This window comes from Ursus americanus, chromosome 13 (assembly GCF_024610735.1).
Source record: "Ursus americanus isolate L20-20 chromosome 13, mUrsAme1.1.p, whole genome shotgun sequence".
Lineage (NCBI taxonomy): Eukaryota > Metazoa > Chordata > Mammalia > Carnivora > Ursidae > Ursus > Ursus americanus.
Genome location: NC_142139.1, coordinates 66,316,759 through 66,332,158, shown reverse-complemented (window position 1 = coordinate 66,332,158; position 15,400 = coordinate 66,316,759). Strand labels below are relative to the sequence as shown.

Here is a 15,400-nt window from a genome sequence, read left to right as displayed (position 1 = left end):
TAATGCTTTCTTTAGTTTATCATAAAAATAAATGTATAACACGTATACAAAATATGTGTTAATCAACTGTTTATGTTATTGGTAAGGCTTCCAGTCAACAATTGGCTATTAGTAGTTAAGTTCTGGGGGATTCAAAAGTTTTATATAGACTTTTGACTGCACAGGGAGTTGGCATCCCTAACCCCTGCATTGTTCAAGGGTCAGTGTGTAAGAAATACATATGTGTGCTTTTCAGCTGGAACTACCATCTTCCAGTAATTTTCCAAAATGACCAAAACAAAGGGAAAGAAGAGTGGCACCCACTATTAGTTCTCTAGGCCTTTTAGAAAACATGGAGTTGTTCCTTTGGCCACACACACATGAATCTACAAGAAAGGTGATATTGTAGATATTAAGGGAATGGGCACTGTTCAAAAAGGAATACCCCCACAAGGGTTACCAGGGCAAAACTGGATGAATCTACAATGTTACCCAGCATGTTGTTGGCACTGTTGTAAACAAATGAGGGCAAGATTCTTGCCAAGAGAATTAATGTGCATATTGAGTATATTAAGTACTCAAAGAGCCAAGATAGCTTCCTGAAGTGTGTGAAGGAAAATGATCAGAAAAAGAAGGAAGCCAAAGAGAAAGATATTTAGGTTCAACTGAAGCACCAGCCAGCTCCACCCAAAGCACACTTGTGAGAACCTGAGAAAGGAGCCTGAGATGCTGGAACCCATTCCCTAGGATTTCGTAGCATGGTAAGTATAAAAACAAACAAACAAACAAACAAAAACACCTCAAAATTGTAAAAAAAAAAAAAAGTGTGTATGTGTATGGATTTATTAGAGGAGGGCTTATATAATTATGGAAACTGGCAAAGCAAGCCTGAAGTCCATAGCACAGACAGTCAGGAAGGAGAGATCAGAGCAGACTGGAAGGGAAGGTAGAAAGAACAAAGAAGAGTAATTTCAGACCTAGCTGTTGGAGTCTCTGAGTTCTGGGAGGTGTGAGCCCTCTTTTAAAGTCTTCCAAATGATAAAGTTAGGCCCACTTGTAATAATATCCTTTTTATTAGATGAAAGACAATTGAATATGGACTTGAATTACCTGTAAAATTGCTTCAAAACAGCACCTAGATTTGTGTTTGACTGAATAATTTGGAAAAGGTGTGCATGTCCTACAAAACCACTGCTGCTTTCCTTGTACACTCTAACTTCCATGAAACAGTATGCCTTGTACCCTATCCTAATTGGGTACAATTTTCACCAGAAAAACAATTTTGGGGAGCATAGTTCAGCCTAGCCAACTTGACACATCACAAAGCCATCTCATTCAGCATCCATTAAAAAATATTAGACATTCAAGGAAGCAGGAAAATGGGACCCATAACCAGGAAAAAAATATAAACAGAACTGTATATGACAGAAATCATGGAATTAATAGAAAAGGACTTCTAAAAATCCATAATAAACATACTGCAGAATTTAAAGGAGGCTGGCTCAGTTGGTAGACCATGTGACTCTTGATTTCAGGGTCATGAGTTCAAGCCCTACATTGTATGTAGAGATTACCTTAAAAAATAAATAAGTAAGTAAAACCACATTATTTAAAAAAAAGAATTTAAAGGAAAAACTGAAGATAATGGATAAATAGAGGTCATAAAAGGAAACAAATGGAACATCCAGAGCTGAAAAAAAATTACCTAACATGAAAAATTCACCAAATGGGCTTAACTATAGATTGGGGACCACAGAAGAAAAAAAATTAATAAACTTGTAGACATAGTAATAGCAGCTCTCAAAGTTGAAGCACAGAGAGGAATAAAAGGCTGACAAAAGGAACAGAGTCTCAATGACTGTAAGGACAATAGCAAGCAGTCTAAGAAATTTGCAACTGGAGTTCCAAAAAGAGAGTGGAATCAGAAAATAGTTTGAAAAAATAGTTAAAATTTTTCCAAATGTGATGAAAAATATAAACCTCAATATTCAAGAAGCTCAACAAATGCCAAGCAGAATAAATACCACATCAAAGCACATTATAATCTAATTGATGAAAACCAGTGGGAAAGAGAAAATCTTAAAGAAACTAGAGAAAAAAGATGCATCATATACAGGAGAACAAAATGAGATCTACCACAGTATTTTTGTCAAGAGCAGTGCAAGCCAGAAGATAAAGGAATGGCTTTTAGTGTGCTACAATAAAAAAATTACCAACCTTGAATTCTATATCTAGTAAAAATATTCTTAAAAAGTATAGATAAAATAAAGACATTTTCATATAAACAAGCTAAGATAATTCACTGCCAATAAGCTAGCACTAAAGAAACTGTTGTGTCCTCAGGCTGAAAGAAAATGATACTAGATGGAAACTTAACTGTACACAAAAAATAAAGAGTGCTAAAAATATTAAAACTAGAAGACATTTGTTCTAGTTTTGTTTAAAAGAAAATTGAACCCAGAAGACTTGTTTTCAACCAAGATGGATTAAGAGGAATTGGATTTATACTTTTTTTTTTTTTTTGGTCTGAAACAATCAGAAAAAAAATATGAAATACCAGTTTATAGGATATTGACTACCAGGCATCAAAGGCCAGTGATCCCTGAGAATCAGGAAACAAATGAGGTGACCTCCATAATTGCCCCAGCTTGCTGCCTGAAGAGAATTTCAACTGTAGTGCAGGGAGAAGGAACCCAGATAGAGCTTGGTGGATTCCCTGAGTTAAATTCATGGAGGTGGGAGCACAAAGAGAATTCACAGAATTCATAAGCCAGAGTATTGGAGATAAGAGAGCTTTCACATAGTGAGAATTCCAGAGATCTGCAGAAGGTGCCCCTAAGGATCCAGCTAAGTACTGATTAGGTCATGTGTGTGAGGAAACTATCTAATGCTGAGAAAAGAATCACTTCAAAGGATTAGTGAGATAGTCCTGCTGGTACTCATACCAGGTCCAGGAATAGTGCCTGTTCCCACAAGCCAGAGCAGAAAGTCTCTTAATTCATGGGGTATTAGGTAGAGTACTTCTAAAAGTATTGGGTAAAATTAGACTTAGATTAAATTATATTCTTCTGGTGTTGCTTAACTGCTTAAAAGCAAAAATCAAAACGATAAAGCAGTTACCAAGTAACTTGCCCATATTCCAGAACAAAGCTCAAGAATATTTATAAGATTAGAAAATTATTCAGCAGGCAAAACTCACAATGTGTGGCAAAAATCACCAGGCATGCACACAACCAGAAGTAAATGACTCACAATGAGAAGAAAATTAATTGAAACTGACCCAGAAATGACTCAGAAGATAGAATTAGTAGAAGAGATCATTAAAACAATTATTAGACTGTATTCCATAGGTTTAAGCAGACTGGTCAGGAAGAGAGAAGACACAATTAACCAATGACAGAGAAGAAGAAGAGGTGATTTCACAGATACTAAAGGACAAAAATGAGTATTGTGAAAAATTTATGACAATAAATTAGACAACTTATATGGAAAAAATTCTCAAAAGAGACAAAATGCAAAACTTCCACAAGAAAGTATAGATAATCTATGTAGGCCTACAAATATTAAAGGAATTGAATTTGTAGTTAAAACATTTCTTTCATGTTTCCATAAAGAAAGCTCCAGTCCCAGTTTAACTGGTACATCCTACCAAACATTCAAGGAAGAAATAATGTCAATTCTAACCAACTTCTTCCAGGAAACTCAAAAGGAGGGCATATTTGCCAATTCCTGCTATAAGGTCAGCATTGTGGTCATTTTTGAATCAGACAAGGAAATTACAAAAGGTCAAACTAATGACCAATATCCCTCATACATATAGGTGAGGAAATTCTTAAAATGTTAGCTAATCCAATTTAACAATTTATAAGATTTTTATGAAGTCTAGTGTCTCATGACCAAGTGAGATTTATCCCAGGAACGCAAGGTTGGTTTTAAATTTGCAAATCACTGAAGGCAACTCCCCACATAAACAGACTAAAAAAGAAAACCATATGATTATCTCAATACATACAAATGACAAAATCCAACATTCATTAGTGTTAAAAACATCCTCAAAGTGAGAGTGTCTGGAATTAGTTTTCTGTTGATGTGTAGTAAATTACCACAAACTCAGAGACTTAAAATGCCACCCACTTATTACCCAACACTCTGTAGACCAGAAATCAGAGTGGGCTGGCATAGATTCTCTGCTCAGAATCTCACATTCACGGTATTGGTTGGGCTGGGTTCTCTTCTGGAAGCTCTGAGGAAGAATCTACTTTCAAGCTTATTCAGGTTGTTGGCAGACCTCAGGTTTAGGTTTTAGGTTGTAGGTATAAGATCTATGTTTTCTAGTTGACTGGTAGCCAGGTCCTGACATCACCTCCTTGAGGTCCACATTTCTTCTCAAGGGTACACCTTCCATCATCAAAGCAGCAATCATATATCAAGTTTTCACTCATACTTTGAATCTGTCTGACTTCCCTTTCTATCAACCATAGAAAAGTCCCTAACCTTTTAAAAAGATTTTTTTAGAGTAGTTTTAGATTCACAGCAAAATTAAGGGGAGGGTACAGGGATTTCCCATATACCCTCTGCTACACACATGCAAAACCTCTCCCATTATCAACACCTCTTATCAGAGCATCCCCTATCAAGAGCCTCTACCATTACCAGTATTCCTTACATTTGTTACAATTGATGGATCAATATTGACACATCATTAGTCCACTGTATACCTTACATTCACTCATGGTGCTGTACATCTCATGGCTTTGAACAAATGTATAATGATATGTATCTATCGTTATAATATCATACGGAATATTTTCCCCAAAAAGTCCTCTGTGTTCTGCCTATTTATCCCTCCCCTTCACCCTAACCCCGGGCAAACACCGTTTTTTTAAAAAAAAGTTGTTTCCATAGTTTTGTATCTAAGAATGTCATGTTGTTGGAATCATACAGTAAGTTGCTTTTTTAAATTGGCTTCTTTCACTTAGTAATATGCATTCAATCTTCCTCCATGTCCTTTTCAAGGTTTGGAGAGCTTATTTCTTTTTTTATTTTTAAAGGTTTTATTTATTTATTTGTCAGAGAGAAAGAGAGATAGCACAAGGAGGGGAATAGCAGGCAGAGGGAGAAGCCAGCTTCCCGCTGAACAGGGAACTCAATGCAGGACTCGATCCCAGGACCCTGGAATCATGACCTGAGGTGAAGGCAGACACCTAACCGAATGAGCCACCCAGGCATCTCATGGAGAGCTTCTATCTTTTTGGCACTGAATAACATTCCATTGTCTGGATGTACCACAGTTTATTTACCCATTCACCTATGGAAAGATATCTTGGTAGTTTCCAAGTTTGGACAATTATAAATAAAGCTGCTATAAACAACTATGGACAGGTTTTTGTGTGGACATAAGTTGTCAGCTCCTCCAAAGAGTACGATTGCTGGATCATATATTAAAAGAATGTTTAGGGGCACCTGGGTGGCTCAGTCGTTAAGTGTCTGCCTTCGGCTTGGGTCATGATCCCAGGGTGCTGGGATTGAGCCCTGCATGGGGCTCCCTGCTTGGTTGGAAGCCTGCTTCTCTCTCTCCCACTCCCCCTCCTTGTGTTCCCTCTCTCGCTAGCTGTCTCTCTCTCTGTCAAATAAATAAATAAAATCTTTAAAAAAAAAGTGTGTTTAGCTTCGTAAGAAACTGATAAACTGTCTTCCAAAGTGACTGTACCCATTTTGCATTCTTCTCATCAATAGATGAGAGTTTCTGTTGCTTCACATGCTCTTGAGCATTTGGTATTGTTAATGCTCTGGATTTGGGCCATTCTAATGGGTGTGTAATGGTATCTTGTCACTTTAATTTTCATTTCCCTGATGATATTATGTGGAACATCTTTTTATATGCTTGTCATCTGTATATTTTCTTTGGTGAAGTGTCTGTTAAGGTCTTTGGTCCATAAAGGTCTCTAATTTCAAGGGTTCACATGATTAGATAAGGCCCAGAGATAATCTCTATCTTAAGGTCAATCGTGCCGTATAGCATAACATAATTGCAGGACTGAGATCTCATTATATCCACAGGTTCCAGGGCATAGGAGTAAACGAAGACTACCCAACTAAGAACAAACAAAAGCTACTTATTTAGCACTTGCAGGAGAGTGAGACACCATCATTTGCATTTAGTAGACACTCAAAGTCAGGCTGGGGAAGTGGAAGGCTTTATAGTGGAAAAAGAGAAGGCTTAAAGTACACCCTGATTGGAGACTTTTGGTATAGGAAACCTGGAAGTGGGCTAAATAGAGGCAGGACATCCTATGTGGTTTCTTAGGGGAGCATATTTGGCTTTCTCTTATTGTTTTTAAGTTGGAAGTGGAAAATGATTAGGGAAGCTGGCGGTTATTGACCATTTGCTGACTATTTTGGGCTGGTTGCTGCAGAAGTTTTGTGTCAGAGTTCTACTTTTATATGTGGCCTGGCAGTTGTATAATCAGTTTTTCAAAGGATTAGGAGGAACATCTTTGGGGAGCCATTTTAGAAATTCTACCTACTACAAGTATCAATGAAAAACCTAGCTACCATCAAACTTAATGGTAAAAAATTGAATGCTTTCCCCTTAAGATAAGAACAAGACAAGAATGTTTGTTCTCACCACTTTTATTCAATATGGTACTGTAGGTTCCAGCCAGTGCCATAAGGCAAGAAAAAGAAATAAATGATATCCAGATTGGAATGAAAGAAGTCAGTCTTTAATCTAAGATGACATGATCTCTTCTGTAAAAAGTCCCATGAAATCTTTGAGAAAGTGACTACAGTGTGCCTGGGTGGCTCAGTTGGTTAAGCATCTGCCTTCGGCTTGGGTCATGGTCTCCCAGTCCTGGGATGAAGCCCCATGTTGGGCTCCCTACTCAGCAGGGAGTCTGCTAGTCCCTCTCCCTTCATCCCTCCCCCTCCGCTTGTGCTCTCTCTCTCTCTCTCTCAAATAAATAAATAAAATATTTTTTAAAAGAGCTACTGCAACTGATAAGTCAGTTTAGCAAGGTTGCAGGACACAGACTGACATGTAAAAATTAATTTATACTAGCAACAAACAAATTAAAAGACAGTATGACTTACAATATCATTAAAAATGAAATACTTAGGATTATATTTGACAAAATATGCATAAGACATCAATACTAAGAACTATAAAACATTGCTGTAAAAAAATAAATATGACCTAGTAAATGAAGAGATATACGAAATTCATAGATCAGAAGGTTAACTATTGTCATCATGTCAATTATCCCCAAATTGATTTGTAAATTAAAGGCAATCCAAACAAAATTCCAGAAGGCTTTTTGGCTAGAGATTGAAAACCTGGTTCTAACATTCAGATGGAAATGCAAAGGATCTTGAATAGCTAAAACAACACTGAAAAAGGAGAACGAAATTGGAGAACTTATACTCCTTGATATCAAGACATTATATTGCTTACACTGTAAGCAAGGTATTGGTGTCAAGATAGACAAACAGATCAATAGGATACAATAAAGTACAGAAACAGGCACCTCCATATATGGCCAACTGACTTGACAATGATTTAAAGGCAACTTAGTAAAGAAATGATAGTCTTTTCAACAAATGGTGCTGGAACAATTGGATATCCATATGCAAAAGAGATAAAAAAAGACACAAAAACTGGAAGAACTAAATGACGGAAATAGAAAAATCTACAATTATAATTGGATATTGTAATACTCCTCTCTCAGTAATTCATAAAACATGTAGCCAGATGAGTAAGAAAATAGAAAAATTGTCAACCTTTTCAACCAACCTGACTTAATTAAAACTGTGAAAATTAATACAAAGGAAACTCACTTAGAATGGCATCAGGAAGCTAACACGGGGAGCTGCCACGTCCAGCACTTCTCAATTGAAAATCCAAGAGGAAGAGTCAGACCTTGCAAGTCAATAGTACAATTATTCCAGCAGGAGGAAGGAAAATTTCTTCCTATCCTGGTAACAGCCTAGCCAATGAGAGACAGTCATAGCTCAGCCAATGAAAAGCAACGATACTTTGAACTCCCAGTTTACTCCAATGGACTTTTAGTTTATAACAGTCCCTCCCAACTCCCTTTTTTCTCTATAAAAAAGCATTTCTCTCCTTTGTTCTCTGGGACTTGCCTATGGTTTAGCAGTAGCTTGTTTGTTCTGGATGGTAGTTCTCAGCTATTCCTGAATAAACCCATTTTTGTTGGTAAAATAACTGGTAGTTCTATTTTGAAGGTTAGCAAAACATATAACCTTCAATACTAGAGTCCACATTTTTTTCCATGGGCACGTTGAACACTCACTACAATAGACCATATGTTAGATCATAAGATCTAATATAGTCTTAATACCTTTAAATCAGACAGAGTGTATTCCATTACCACTAGAGAATTAGATGAGAAATCAGTAATGGAAAGATGATTGAAAAACCCCAAATATTGGAAATTGGACAAACATTATTAAGTAATTCATGAATCAAAGAAGAAATCACAAGAGAAAGGAGGAAATATTTTGAAATGACTACTAATAAAAACATATAAAAATTTGCAAAATGCAGGTAAAACAGTTTATAAAGGGAAACTTATAGCTTTCAAATGCTTATATTCCACTGTAAGAAGCTAGAAAAAGAAATTAAGCACAAAGTAAGGAGATAGAAAATAATTAGGGTAAAAGCAGAAATCTATGAAATAGAAAATGAGCAAATAGAGAAATCAATAAAACCAAAAGTTGTGTTGTTAAAATGGTCAGTAACACTGACAAACCTCTAGTTAGAGTGATCAAGGGAAAAAGAATGGATGCAAAATACTAATATCAGGAATGAAAACGGGGCGGGGGGGATACTAGGGTTCCTACAGTCTTGGAAAAGATACAAAGGGTGTATTATGAGCAATACATTTATTATCACAATAAAATTTTTTGACAATAAATTTGATCACTTAAATGAAATACACAATTGTATTTCTTGAAATTGCCAGAATTGACTCGATAAAAAATAGAAAAATGGAATGACTTGAATTTGTAATAAAGCCTTTCCATAAGGGTGCCTGGCTGGCTCAGTCCGTAGAGCATGTGACTCTTAATCTCAGGGTTGAGTTTGAGTCCCAGGTTGGGCATGGAGTCTACTTAAAAATAATAATAATAATAATAATAATTAAAACCTTTCCCTAAATCAATCTCCAGGTTTTGTTGGCTTCACTGATAATTTTGATAAATTTTCACTGATAAATTTTGATAGCAAAATTTAGGTTTGAGATGCCTGTGAAAGGCTTAAGCAATTAATATTTTATAAGTTGTATAGATCTTGAGATCACCAAATACTTACTGGACATACTGTGGGATGTGAAATTAGAATATCTAGTTTCTCATCTGCTTCTGTTACTTCATAGTTCTATGACCTAGGAAATTATTTTAAATCTCTCAGAAAACATCTATGTCACAGGTTATTGGGGAGAACCAAAATATATGTAAGAGTAGTTTTATAAAGTACTTACATATATGATGATATTAATATTTAAAAATAACAAGATGTCTTTTCACAGGCTTTACCATAATTAATTTTTTTTACCATAATTAATTTTTTATGATGATGGTGGTTGTTTGGGGGAACTTATGATAATCTTGTCTGGGCTTGGCCAATACAGGGAAAGAAATAGGATTTCTGTACAGTCAACTTTAGGAATTCGGGTTGGCTTAATGTGTAACACAAAATACTCAGGAAGATACCTGGCCTAAACACCCTAGAAAATTATATCAAGCCAGAGGCAGGTTTTTCCTTTCAAGTCTCCTAACACAAGGGGCTATGTAATCATGTGGCCAGGGTCACATTTCACTCTCCTTAAAGAGTCCTTTTGTGATTCTGCTTCACACTGTGATTGGATATTTGTGTCTGAGGAATTCACTCTGTATCTGATGTTTTTGGCACGAAGAAGCATTCCGGTTCACCAACCTGGAAAGTCTATGAACCCCCTCCATTTGTTTTTTTGTGGAGGCTTTATCACTTAACCACAATTGATTAAGTCTTTGGCCATTGGTGATTGATTCAACCTCCTGCCCCTCTCCCCTGCCTGGAAATCAGGGTGCGGGACTGAAGTTTCCAACTCTCTTATTCATGGTTGGTTCCCCTGGCAGCCAGCTCCACCCATCTTCAGGGGATTTTCAAAAGTCGCATCATTAACATAAACTCAGTTGTGGTTGAAAAGCACTTCTGAATAGTAAGACCCCCATTTCAGCTTTATGGCTCTGAAGTCACTTAAGGAACAGAAGTCAATGAGACCAAATAGAACAAAAGATGCTCCCATTGTTCTTATCACTTAGGAAATTCCAAGGGTTTGGGGAGCTTTAAGCAAGAAACTGTGGCTGGACGACCAAAATACATATTTTTTATCAATCACAATTTCAATAATATTGTTAATTACTTTGCTTTCCTCTAAAATTAATTCATGCCTTAATGAAAAAAGTCATAATGAAACTATTTAAAATATTACATAGCAAAGTAATTGGATGTAATTAAAGTTGTACTCAGACATAAGTTCCTACACTTAAGTACATTTCTTGAAAAATCATGAAACACAGAAAACAAGGAAGAATCCTCAAGGAGCTAAAAATGAAATGGTATATTAATTCTAATCATGGTAAGAGGAAGGAAATAATAAAAACGAGGACAGAAATTAATAAAGTAATGATAGAGAAGTAATAAAAATAACAGAAATTAATAAAATGATAAAAAATATAAAACCAACCCAAAAGGTGATCCTTTGAAATTTCAACATTAATAAAATAGATAACTTTCTGAGAATATTAACACAGAAAGAAACGGAAAAAAACACCAACAAATAATATTAGGAATGAAAAGGGAGCCATAACCACAGAACTGTTAATTATTTAAAACATCTGAAGAGAACACTGACTACATACATTTGAAAAACTTAGATGAAATGGAAAAAAAGTAGAATATTTGAACTATGAAAGTTGAATTCAGAAGAAAATAGAAAAACTTAATATTCCAAAAACCATTAAAGAAATCTAATCAGTAGTTAGAAGTTTCTCCCCAGCTGTCCCAATTCCCCACACTTCCAACTGTCTCTATATATTTCAGGTGCAGATGATTTTAAAGGCAAATTTTTAGTAAACTTTGGCTGAACAGCAACAAAAAACCCTCTATTTATCCAGTGGTTTAAAGATGTTATTGCCTTGTCTTCTGGTCGCCATGTTTTCTCGAGAAGTCAGTAGAATTCCTATAACTATTCTTTCGTATTTAATATCTCATTTTCCTCTGGCTGCTCTCAAGATTTTCTTGGTTTATAGCAGTTTATTTTTGGTTACAGCAGTGTAATTATCATGTGCTTATGTATGATTTTCTTCATACTTATTCTATTTGGGTTGTCTGTTTTCTCTTGCTTATGTTTTGTTCTACTCCTTAGGGTTTAATTTCTGTTGCTCTCTCCTTTGTTTCTGATGTAGGTTGGAAGTGTCAGGAGTGCGGGTGGGTGGGCAGGAGACATGCATGACCCCTTCTCCCTCTCTTCTTATTCCCCAATATATATCAGTTCCAATCCTTTTGCCTATGAGAGTTTTGTCTACTTCATAAGCAGAAGCCCAGTTCAGGTTAACCTGCCCTCTCCTGGCATACACCACAGCCTTCCTAGTAACAGAGGAGATAGATGTGCTCAGCCCATGTGCTCGAAGTTGCACTACAACTTTGATGGATTCTTAAGCTGAGCCAAAAATATTCTAGATACCAGTGGAAAACATCTCAGATCCATGCCATTGTGTGTTCTGAAGCATCAAAGAACTTTTGGGTGGGCCCTAGTCAAAGAGGAATAGCTCCCAAGCAGTTCAGCTACTGATAAAACTTAGTGGTCCCTGTGTGGAAGTGGGGATTCCATGGCTCTGCCAAGTTGCCCATTTGGTGATCTATAAAAGCCCATTCAAGGACCTGACTATGGCCTGTGGGACCCCTAATGACTGGGTCCTCACCCCCCCATTGCCACTTGTCAGTCATAAACGCAGGCCAGTGACAGGACTTGGGAGTCTAAAGGATTATGACCTTAGTTTTAGACCCATAAATCATACAATTTGAAGCAGTAATTGGGAATTCTGGATTGGTAGATATTTTCCCCAAGATGGCAGCACATCTAGCCCCAGACTTTTACAGTTGTCTTAGGCTCATGTAAAAGCTTTCTATTTAGAACCTTTAAAATGTCCAGGGGCACCTGGGTGGCTCAGTGGTTAAGCGTCTGCCTTCAGCTCAGGTCATGATCCCAGCGTTCTGGGATCGAGCCCCGCATTGGGCTCCCTGCTTGGCAGGAAGCCTGTTTCTCCCTCTCGCATCCCCCCTGTTTGTGTTACCTCTCTCACTGTCAAATAAATAAATAAATAAAATCTTAAAAAAAAAAAGTCTTATTAAAAAAAATGTCCACTAGCTACTATTTGGAAAAGCAGGGTTCCCAAGCTCAACAAATGTCATCAGAGGCTTGTCATCCCTTGTTTGGGATTTTACCAGGGAATGCAATTGATCACTAGTTAGCAGAACTCAACATCCCTTATTCCGCAACCTGGATTCCACTGTCTTTCTTATGTTCACTTACAATATAGTTTACTTTTGTAGAAGGAAATCCTGCTATGGGTGAGCCTGGAGGACATTATGCCAAATGAAATAAGCCAGACACAGAAAGATAAATACTGCATTATCTCACTTACATGTGGAATCTAAAAAAGTAGAACTCATACAGGCAGAGAGTAGAATGGCTGTTATTAGGGGCTAGGAGTTGAGAGAAAAGGGAACAGGCTGGTCAAATGGTATAAACTTTCATTTATATAGGATGCATAAGTTCTGGAGATCTAATGTACAGCACAATGACTATAGTTAATAATACTATGCTGTGTACCTGAAATTTGCTAAGAGAATAGATTTTCGGTGTTCTTACCACACGTATGTGTGCACATGCGCACATGGTAACCATGTGAGGTGATGAATGTGTTAATTAGTTTGATTGTGGGGATCATTTCATAATTTATAAGTACATCAAAATATCACATTGCACTTTTTTTTTTTTTAAAGATTTTATTTATTTATTTGACAGAGATAGAGACAGCCAGCGAGAGAGGGAACACAAAGAGGGGGAGTGGGAGAGGAAGAAGCAGGCTCATAGCGGAGGAGCCTGATGTGGGGCTCGATCCCAGAATGCTGGGATCACGCCCTGAGCCGAAGGCATACGCTTAACCGCTGTGCCACCCAGGCGCCCCTCACATTGCACTTCTTAAATATACACAATTTGTACTTGTCAATTATACCTTAAATAAAGCTGGAAAACAAAGAAGTTTACTTTTGTGACAATTGCTTGTTATTTCAAGAAAACTGTGTTAGTAGCTGAGTTAATTGGGAAAGCTGTTGTACCAAGAAAATAGGCAAGGGCTTCAGCGGGACTGCCTTTAGGCTGTGCAGAGCAGGGGCAGGTCTGGGACAGGGTGGGATGGAGGTGAGCCTTCCCTGCCTTCTCTGGGGACCTCCTAGCCTCAGCACCACCACATAGTCTGGGTAAAGCCTCCCTTTGGTAACCTTTCCCTTTCAGGGTCGGTGGGGGTGGGGCAGATTGGGAAAAAGTCTCAGCTGCTGCTTTAAGCACCCCACAGAATTAATGGGCAGCTCCAGCTGGCATCCTGAAAGACAGATTGAAATCCTAAACCTTTTTTTCTTATGATCGAATTTGATTTTGGCATCCATTTCTGGAGTTAGTTTTTAAGAAAATGTTCATCTGGGATGTCAAGGACCATTCGGGCACGGCAGAAGGTCGTGTAATGCAGGTCAGGACCCGGGACAAATCCAGAGCCTGCTATGGTGGGGAGGCTAGCTTCTGAGAAGCCCATCTCTGGACACCATCTTGCACCCCAAGAGACTTTCTCAATGAGTAGAGAAGTCTTCCCTGAGCAAACTCAAGGAGTTCCTTGCCCACCCTGAAAGAGAGGAGATGGGAGCGATGTCTGCTCTGATCATGAGTCTTTACACCATCCAAAGATTATGCTGGTGGTCAACAAAAAATGAACTCAGAATGTATTTGACAATCCTGTCTAAGATCCTCTTACTTCACTTCTCTGTTTCATTTCAGGCTCCACTCCTCAAAACTCTAGCTTCCAGCCATCTTTGCTTTCCCAGTCTTGACTTGTAGGACTCCCTTAGATATGGATTATTTTCATTATCTTTTTCTTCCTACTTTTTGTTGCTAGAGATGACATCTGGCCAGGTGCCATCCTAAATAGGCCCTTCGCACATTAGGTTGCTTTGCCAATGCTCTGTCCAGGCTTGTCAAGACTGACCCACAGTGAGCTGTGGGGCAGAGAGGGTCAGTTTATGCCAGGAAATGTGTTTGCAAGTGGGGAGGTGACCATGGTGAACTAAGAGAAGTGCCACAAGCACTCTCCAATCTTTCCTGAGACGGGGAGACCGAGCAGTCTCCAATCAAGAGACTTGAGGGCAGCAGGCTACAAGGAGGACCTGGTTCAATTAAGGAATATGGTGACAGGGTATTTTGCAGGGACTCTGATGATATAGGCTAGTTCGTCTAGGACATCATGAGAATCAGGAAGGCATGTTGAACGACCTTGAAGATCAGCACTGGGAGGAAACGCAACGCGGCGTAAAGATGAGAACTGATGATCAGAGTCTTGCATTTGGGGTGGAAACGGATGACAATAGGATGCGAAGCTTGGCAGTACTGGCTGGTGCAGTGAAGATGTCAGATGACCCTAAAGCCTGAAAAAGCTGATGGCCATGGTGAAAAGTTGTCTTCAGCAGTGGGCTGTGTAATCTTGGAGGCCTCAGCGTCCAAGGGTCAGGACTGGAGACATTGGAAGTATAAGGTGAGGCCAATTTTTTAAGAGGTTTTTGCTCAAGTGATTGGGAGAGGGTGTTGGGCATCCCTCAGGACACTCATCTTGTACTAGGATGGAAGAATAGCCTGTGTATAGCCCAGGGAGGAATCCTCCCCATTGCACTGTAGAACAGCGGAAGAGGAACAATTTCAAGAAGGCCAATGGCAAGAGGAATTTTCCTCCTACACATTGGCAAGGAAAAAAAAATTACTTCATCTGAAAGATGCAATGTTTTACGTCTAGGTCATTTCACTCTTGGCAGAATAGATGTGGTGAATTTATCTGTACATTAACTTGCCCAAGAAAATGAGTTGGAGGTCTCTGAGGGAACAGGCCTCCATCTGTTGTTTCTATGTATTTTAAAAGGGAAATCGATGATGGGTGGACTGAGCTCTCTTTCATCCCTGGAGACAAAGCTCAAGTAGTCTTATTCCAGCATTTTGCTCTCATGTTTTCCTATCTAGAAGAGTTCAAGACCTTTTGACTTTGGTTTGATTTTCTAACCTTAGCTATCAATTTTTTTTTTAAATGAAACTCCTTCAAG

General features: G+C 38.1%; 1 pseudogene; it reads left to right on the top strand.

Annotated features, from left to right (window-relative positions):
• The first annotated feature begins 264 nt into the window (after positions 1-264).
• On the top strand, positions 265-14,741 carry LOC123777418 (large ribosomal subunit protein eL21 pseudogene; annotated as a pseudogene).
• The last annotated feature ends 659 nt before the right edge of the window (positions 14,742-15,400 follow it).